Here is an 8,874-nt window from a genome sequence, read left to right as displayed (position 1 = left end):
GTTACAGCAAAACCTCACTGTTAGGCTTGATTTATGTGGATGTGTGCCTGCAGCAAGATTACAAATGCATTCTGGAGTATGTCTCACTTTAGTTTCTACCTCTGAATTCAGAAAATCCTCATATTGATTATCTTTAGTACATCTATCCAAATGAGGTCTAGTCTCAGGATTCTTTAAGCCCCTTTTCTCTTGTTCTTTTAAAAGCTCTAGTAGTTTCCAACATGAATAGTTTATCTCATAGCTCTCTTATTTAGTTTCTGTAGAAAATTAAAGTTTCTCAGTCACCTGGAAAAGTATAGCATTCCATATTTCTGCTTCTTAGGGATACACATGTTTTGTGGCCAAACTCAGTATCTAGCTAAGACTTTGTGAAAGAGGAAACTCATCTCTCCATTACTGTTTGTTTTCTCATCAAACGAAAGCTGTATCTCTGCCCTGTCCAATAAAAATATATTGTGAGCCACGTGCATAATTTAAAATTTTGTAGTAACCACATTAGAAAACTAAAAAGAAACAGGTAAAATTATTTTAAGAATGTATTTTATTTAACCCACTATTTCCAATAGATTATTATTTTAACATGTAGCAAACATGAAGAATTATTAATAAAATATTTTACATATTTTGATAGTAAGTCTTCTAAATTTAGTATATATATATATATATATATTTAAAGATTTTATTTATTTATTCATGATAGACAGAGAGAGAGAGAAACAGAGGGAGAAGCAGGCTCCCGCAGAGCAGGGAGCCCGATGCGGGACTCGATCCCAGCACCCTGGGATCATGACCTGAGCCGAAGGCAGACGCTTAACCATCTGAGCCACCCGGGCGCCCTAAATTTAGTATATATTTTACCTTAACAACACATCACTGGCTACCTTTCAAGCGGTCGATAGCTACATGCGGCTAGAGGCTACCTATTGGACAGTGCTGCTCTAGCTAAAGAGAACCGCTTACTTGGTTTGGAATGTAGCAGTGTTGTGTCTTTAGGAACTCAATGTTTTGTATCACTGTAACTCAGAGGTCCATGGAAGGGGAATTAATCTGTTAAATCACTTCTTCCAGTGGTATGGACATGTAGCAAGAAGCTGATGGCACCACCATGCATTCTGCTCTGACTTAAGGATTTTTAGCATCTTTAACCATGTGTGGCCCAAATGTTGTAGCTAAAGATGACTTTGTATCTGTGGTGTAGCCTAGACTTCTTAGTACCAACCACCCTGGGACCCTTATTTCTTTGAAAGATAGCTTTAATTGGATTGGATTTTTGATGCATAAACTATAATGTGGAGAAGTACTTCTTTCCCATTACTCTCGTAGTAGTGAAGTGGTGAACTTGTAGATCCTTTAGGTGCAGTGGGCCTGGATTTGCTCTTTCTTCCTAGCCAAGATAGTAATTCACAATATTTTGCTCCTTCATGGAACAGAAGGTCAGTACCTCTAGAACTAGACATTTACTACTTATCTTATTTTCCAGCCATGCTGACTGAAATTGTAATAGCTCCTGTCACTCATGTCCTATGCAAGTACAACAAGCTAGTCATTGACGCCGATAGAATCTATTCTACCCCAAATTCAGAATGCTTTTTTGCTCTCACTTCTTGTTGTCATTATAGAAAGTTCTCAGTGCAAGGTCAGTAGCTTTTGGATTTTTGGGACAATTAATATTTGAACACCTTTCCATATGAAGTAATACAGCCAATCCCATAGCAGAACTGCTGCTTCTGGTGACCAAGTCATTATGCTTTTGGGACAGATCTCCTTTAGAAGGAATATCAGGAACTCACTGTCTTATGACAGAGTTTCCAGTTTGCCAGGGCTCAAGCTATGGTTCTGTGTCTGGGAACTGACTTCAGTTCTTTAGGAGGGAATAAAAAGGAACCTAATTCATTTCTCTGAAGGTCACTGTCTTTTCTCTCATCTCTACCTTTTCTATGTTATTTACTAGAGTTTCTTGCTATGCCATCAGGTTCTCTAAGTAAATCTCTGCCTCTCAGGCCACTACTTCTGATATATAGAGAGCTAGTGTCTCCAATTCCTTTATTCTCAGGTAACCTCCAGACAACTAGATTTTACAGCTTCTAACAGATTTCAGTTTATATTGAAAATGAGGATTAAAAAAAAAACCCATTCTTTTCACTCTTTTTTTTTTTTTTTAAAGGGGATGAAAACGTCAAATGAATTGGTTGCTTGAGCCTCTCTCCCCCTGTTCCAACACATTCATCTGTAAATGGCCAGGCAGTTCTTTCTGGGTCATATTAGTGGTCATATAGTAAGGTTTATGTTTAAGATAATTTGGAGTCTCCTTGTTCTTTACTGCCAGGGTAGGTATTCAGTCCTCTCTTTCACCATAGTTTTTCTTTATGATCTCACTTACCTTTTTTGTGTCTCTGCTTCAGTACAAAGTAAGTATTTTACTCTGTGGCAAAAGAGTATAGTGAATGTCTGTTCCCTGTGACACAATTGACCTATGATTTTAGGATTTGTGCTTTGAGTTATTTTTTATTTAAAAACAAAACCAAAATGGTCTCTTGAGAAAACTGGCAGTTTCAGGGGTGAACCTTGAGGCCTTGAAAGAGAATAAAGCTAACTCATGAAGGTGTTTAACCTATTAAAAGATCTGTTAACACTGGCAGTAATCAACTGAGTCAAATAGTTGCAGAGTAAGGAAAAAATTACTTAGCAACAACACTTTGCTATCTGAAATGATTCTATGACAGTGTATTGATCCATGGTAAAAGTTTCAGGAGTGGTAGGGAATCAGCACCCAGTTCTACTCTCATTGAATGTTCAGCCTAACAAGAGGTATAGGGACTAGGTAGTGTTAAGAATATGTCATGCAAAATGTAGCAAATTTCATTTTTAAACTATTGTAACTTGTTAAAGGTATTGATGTGAAATTTATGTCATCACAGCTTGAGTAATGGTGCTTTAATAGCTAGTGGCTGGTTTAGGATGCCACACCACCTAGCAAAATATTTGAGACTTCAATATTAGAACAATGCTTACTTTTGATTAATAATTTATTATAATTCATTCAATCATGCCCCCTTCCCGGTTCATCTGAGTTATGGTCTGAAGGCCAAGCTCCCCAGGTATCCAGTATAACCTTAAATCCATTCTGGGCTCAGTATACTTGCCAATCTGACTCCATCTCCCTGGTCCCTGTGCTGCCAAAGCTCCTGCTCATGGTCAGCAAACTTGTATCTATAAACTCTTTTCTGATTATTCACTTGTTTTCCTTGTTCCAGCAGAAATCCAGCTATTCCCATAGGGGCTTCTTCTCATCATCTGGGTCTCAGTTTAATAGAGAGACCTCTCTTGCCCATCCTATCTGACCAGCATCATTTTTATTCTCTATCTGTACAAGCTGGTTATTTTCCTTCTTGCACTCATTATCTTTTGTACTTATTAAATTCATTGATTTATTTTGTTGCTTGTTTACTGCTTGACTCCTCCACTAGAAGGTCATTTCCTCAATGAGGACAGAGATCTTGTATACCAGACAACTCTTTTCCAGGGCCTGACATACATAGAGAATGAATGAGTGAATGAATGATTACAGAGCTGAATTTTTGATTAAATTTTTTAAAGATTTATTTATTTATTATTTGAGAGAGATAGAGAGAGAAACACAGTGGGGAGGGGTAGAGGGAGAGAATCTCAAGCAGACTTCCCACTGAGAGTGGAGCCCAGTGATGGGCCTGGATCTCACAACCCTGAGATCATGACCTGAGCCAAAATCAAGAGTCAGATGCTTAACTGACTGAGCCACCCTGAGTAAATTTTAAAAACTAACTTTACCTTTTGACTAAATATATAGATCTATGGTCATCACTTTTCCTGGTTAGAGTATTTATCAATTGGGTGATGGCCTATTGCTGCTTTTACCAATATTCAGAAGAAAAAAATAAGTAAGTCCCATATAGGTTCGTCAGGTGGCCACATTTATTTAACTTGGTTTCTGAATCATTAAACTTCGTAGCAGGATGGGGCAATGATCTTATTTGACATAGCGTATTTGTCTTTTCTCAGTAAAAAAATTGGCAATTTTTAAACTATTTCTTTTTCTTTTCACTTTTCTAGGAGTGCACTGACTAGCACCTGTAACTTCTTTAGCTGAACTGATGAATACACGATTCTAAGCTGCATTCCAAATCAGGTATAAACAGATCCTGGAGTTAAAACATCATAGTTATGAACTGAAAAATGGATGCCAGAGGTGAAAAGAGGAACCTCCTACTTTTAAAATACTTCTATAGGATTGTCGTGGAAGGGGTACCTCCATTATGGCTACCGGGTTTGAAGGGACACTTTGTTCAATTAAAACCCTGTCATGGAATTTAAAATGTCTGTATTACTTCAAGGCTTAGGAATTCCTAAATAAGATTTTTAAAAAGATGATAAACACATGTACATGTGCACACAAACAAATTCCTTTCAAAAGATCAGGAAGATGTTCTCATGAAAATAAAGGGGAAGATGGAAAATATCGTCATCAGTAAATTTTTGTGGAAGTCTGTAAAGATAATTCACAGTAAATATAATAATGCTGAAAGAACTAGGGCTATATAGAAACTGCATCTGTCCAATTAGTATCAGATTTCACATGTAATTAACACTCCAGAGGAAGGTGAGAGAAGCTGGAATGAAAAGTCCATGTGAGAGTGGAGCGAAACTATTGGATCACATTACCTTATGTTGCTGCAAAGAACAGAGAAAAGATTCCTAAAAACAAAATTCTAATTTATTTTACAGCATAGAAAAATACAGCGAGGATCATTTAAAAATAAAGTCATAATTACAGTGACTACAATTGAACAGATTTACTGAACAAAACATTTTATTTATATCTACAAGTTGAGAAACTGATGAAGCGTAAAGGACAGATATGTTTAATCGGTTGGAAAGTTGTCTGAGAGGAGGATATTAGTCAAATAAAGGATTTGGTGTGGTTCAGTGGCATTCACTCAAGAGAGTTCCTGTTTCAAACTCACGTTCACAACGTAACACTTCATTGCTTTGCTGCTAAATCAACATAGTAGTGGATCTCTATAACAGGTTAAGCTTGCATCCTGTATTATTTGAACAGTGTCTACCAAAAGAGGTCTCTTGTTTTATATTTATAATTTTAATTACAGATTACTATACCTTTCTCATGATCTTAAACTGTATTGTAATTTCTTGTGTAACCTGGTAACCTTTTTAAAGTATGGGGTAATTGATTACACTCTTGTGAACTCAGAAAAGAACAATCGTGTCTCAAGCACTATTGTCTTTTTTTTTTTTTTTAAGATTTTTATTTTATTTATTTGACAGCGAGAGAGGGAACACAAGCAGGGGGAGTGGGAGAGGGAGAAGCAGGCTTCCCGCGGAACAGGGAGCCCGATGTGGGGCTCGATCCCAGGATCCTGGGATCATGACCTGAACCGAAGGCAGACGCTTAACGCCTGAGCCACCCGGGCGCCCCCCAAGCACTATTGTTTAAGTATACTGGTTTTGAAATTTATTTCAGGGCTGAGTATGCATTGTGCAAAAATAAAGGTGAGGAAACTAAATATTTGAAAAGCCATATGACTTTGCAGACAATACAGCTGGTTGGTGACAGAGCTGGAATAGTGTCATAGGCTACTGGTTAATGGTGATCAGTGGCTGCTTGGGCTGTGAAAAAGAAAGTCCTGTCTCTGACACAGGAATCTCTTGTCTCCTGCAAGCATCCATGGAATGATGGCAGGCTTACTCACTAAATTGTATAGTCATTTTCATGGGAACTCTTTGGCCTCTAGGGCTCCTCTACACCATTAAACTTACTTAAATAGGATAATGGCTTCCCAAAGATTCCATTTTTCTGAAATTGCAACCCTTCCCCCTCCTATTTCCCTCCCTCCCTCCAAACAAACAAACAAACAGTTAGGGCTTCAGAACTCCCAGAATCTATTTTCTTACAATGTAAACCTACCTTCTTGGTCATGAGTAATTGGTCTCTTTGAATTTCTGAGAATTGGTGATTCTGTCATGGGGATATGGACTTGAGGACATATGTACTGGAAGTTGTGAGCTACAATCATGTTCCTCCATGTGGATGACAAAGCAGAGAACACCATTTTGTATATTATTCATAAGATGACATGTGTCTTACTTTGCCTGAGACATTCCCTGCTTATATCCATTGTCTCAGGATGATTATGAATAGTGTCTTCTCTCAGAATGTCCTGATTTGGAAGCTAAATTATATGGTCACCCCAATCACTGAAGATTCTGATGGCAAATGATAGAAGCTGAACTTTAACAGCAGCTGCCTAGTTAGCATTATGGGTTCCACCATCCAAAGTGAGAGACATAACGTTCAAGCACTTGGAAAGAGTGGAGGGACAGCATTTACTGCTATGTGGGAGCAAGTGTCTCTGAACTGGGAAGTCTCCTATATCTTTTCTATGGCAAGGAGAGGAGTTCCTTTTTGAATTTGGTTCTCCTGTAAGTGTTGCCGCGTAGGCCCCGCATTATTGGTGGTTTGTAGAGTAGCTCAGCCTAACATGTTGACCCTTGATATGATTGCTACAAAGGCTATTCTACCTTGTGCTCTGGCTGCTGACTTTATGAATAAGCGGGCTAGGCAATCTTCATGTGTGGATGCTGATAAGAGACTGTGACCATCATTGGGATTTTGACCAGAGTTCGTGCATTCATTCTCTCTGTCAACTAAAGTCAACCTGCAGGGAGAAAGAGAAATGAAGTGGGTGCACAACAAGCAGAAGAGCACAAAGAAATGATGACTTGGGTTTCCTCCTATGTTTCCATCCCCAAGGGCTGCCTCTGAGGTGTATGCTTGCCTTAGTCTCCAAAGATGCCACCATTTCTTCATAATTATAATACCTTCAGGCTTAAGTTCTCTCCAAAACCTTTCTGTAACTAGCAATCCTTAAAGTCCCAGTCCAAATCAGAATCTAAACTCAAAATTAGCAGATTTAATGTTCATCAGCGATCAGGTCAGTAGCTGGAATTCATGTGTTTGTGCTTTTACTGCATGAATACTGAATGCTTAGTGTATGCTGGACATTGTGCTATCTTCAGGGAATACAGTAAGACAGACAGACATATTCCTACCTGCATGGAGTCATCAAACCAATAATTACAGATGTGAGATCCTCCCCACTCGTCTTCAAAAGGTTGATCAAATAATCCACTAGCATAATTCAGAACTTTGTTTATGCATCCTGGGTATTCATAGCCTGTAAAAAGTCACTGAAGTGAAAATCTCTGCTCAAGGATGGGTTCCATTCTGTTTTTGTGTGTGGTGTAAGAAAATAGTCCAGTTTCATTCTTCTGCATGTGGCTGTCCAACTTTCCCAACACCATTTGTTGAAGAGACTGTCTTTTTTTTCCATTGCATATTCTTTCCTGCTTTGTTGAAAGAAAGACAGGTTTGGAAACATATGAGGGATATTTTTTAACTAAAAATATACATGCATAAATATTATATATGTGAGCTGTGAGGTATTATTAGAGTGGTTACTTTTTAAAAAATATGCTTTTACATCCCACTATGGATATGTCTTTGAAATGGTTTTACATGGTTGTTGCATGGATTAGAATAGAAAACAGAATTGTACTATGTGAGCCAAACCTCTGGAGAAAGCATTTTTTCTCAAAAGTCGGGATTGGTGGGGGAGAGATTGGCTCAAGCCCAGGAAGAAGCTTGAGAGGTGATTTGGAGGCAAGGGATCATTGAGATCATGTTCTCAGGCTAAGTGGGTGAGGCAAATAAGGAAATAGACTGATTGCGTGTAGTGTTCCCTTCTTAAATCATTGTATTCTTTTATATTTCTTAATTTATCTTCACTAAATGTAATTCCCAAGTACAGAACAGTCCAGGGGTTTTCCTTTATAGCATGCACATTAAGTCAACAGATGAGGCAGAACAAGAATTGGAGTGAGACCAGCACTACTTAGGCCCATCAGGGACCTCCCGAGAACAATTTGAGCTTAGTTTAGGGCTTCTAGGAATACTTACGGAAAATCTTCCAAGTTTATCAAGGACTTGGGCTAGCAGAGTTTTAACAACTGTAGGCCAGTCTTGACAACTGTAGGGTTCTAAATAGGCAATACTATGTGGCATATGACCCAGAAAGCCTGAAACTGTGCTTGGCCCTCTCTATTAAGTCCACTTAAGGTGGAAACCCTGATAGAATGTTCCTTCATCCTCTCCACCTGAGGGTAGTGAGGTGAAGGAGGCAAGATATATTCCTTCAGGAATAGTCCACAGAGATCTGAGGTCTATGTATAGCCAGCTGACAAACCTTGCTAACGATACTGATAATCGTGTTGAAAGTTCACTGGGGCTACTCACTGTTCCAGTGCTTTTTGTACACTGTTCATTTCCCATAAACACATGTGACAGATACTATAATTATCCCCATTTGTAGATGAGGAAACTAAAGCAGGGAGAGTTAAAGTAACCTGTCCAAGGTCACAGCCAGAAAGTGACAGAGCTAGAATTTGAACTGGGGCATTCTGGCTGCAGAGGACGTGCTTTTATAATTTTTCTGCCTCTCCTTAATGTTAGTAGGCTGGTGGCAACTAGTTCTTGGCCCACGTTAGGTGCTTAATGAACATTTATTGACCAACTGACCATTGGACTCATGGCAAGCTCTCCTTGATTTGCGAAAAGGTGGGCTAATCCTAAAACGTGCAGTCGGATAGTGCATATGTAGAAGCCAGTCCCTTCCCTCTTGTATCTATTAAAGACGGAAACCTTGTGGATCTTGAGAAATGTTCTTTTTTTTTTTTAAAGATTTTATTTATTTATCTGAGAGAGAGAGAGGGTCAGAGGCAGAAGCAGACTCCCCGCTGAGCGGGGAGCCTGATGCGGGA

The sequence above is a fragment of the Leptonychotes weddellii genome, chromosome 7 (assembly GCF_054177405.1).
Source record: "Leptonychotes weddellii isolate Sample4059 chromosome 7, ASM5417740v2, whole genome shotgun sequence".
NCBI lineage: Eukaryota > Metazoa > Chordata > Mammalia > Carnivora > Phocidae > Leptonychotes > Leptonychotes weddellii.
This window is presented reverse-complemented; position numbering follows the sequence as displayed.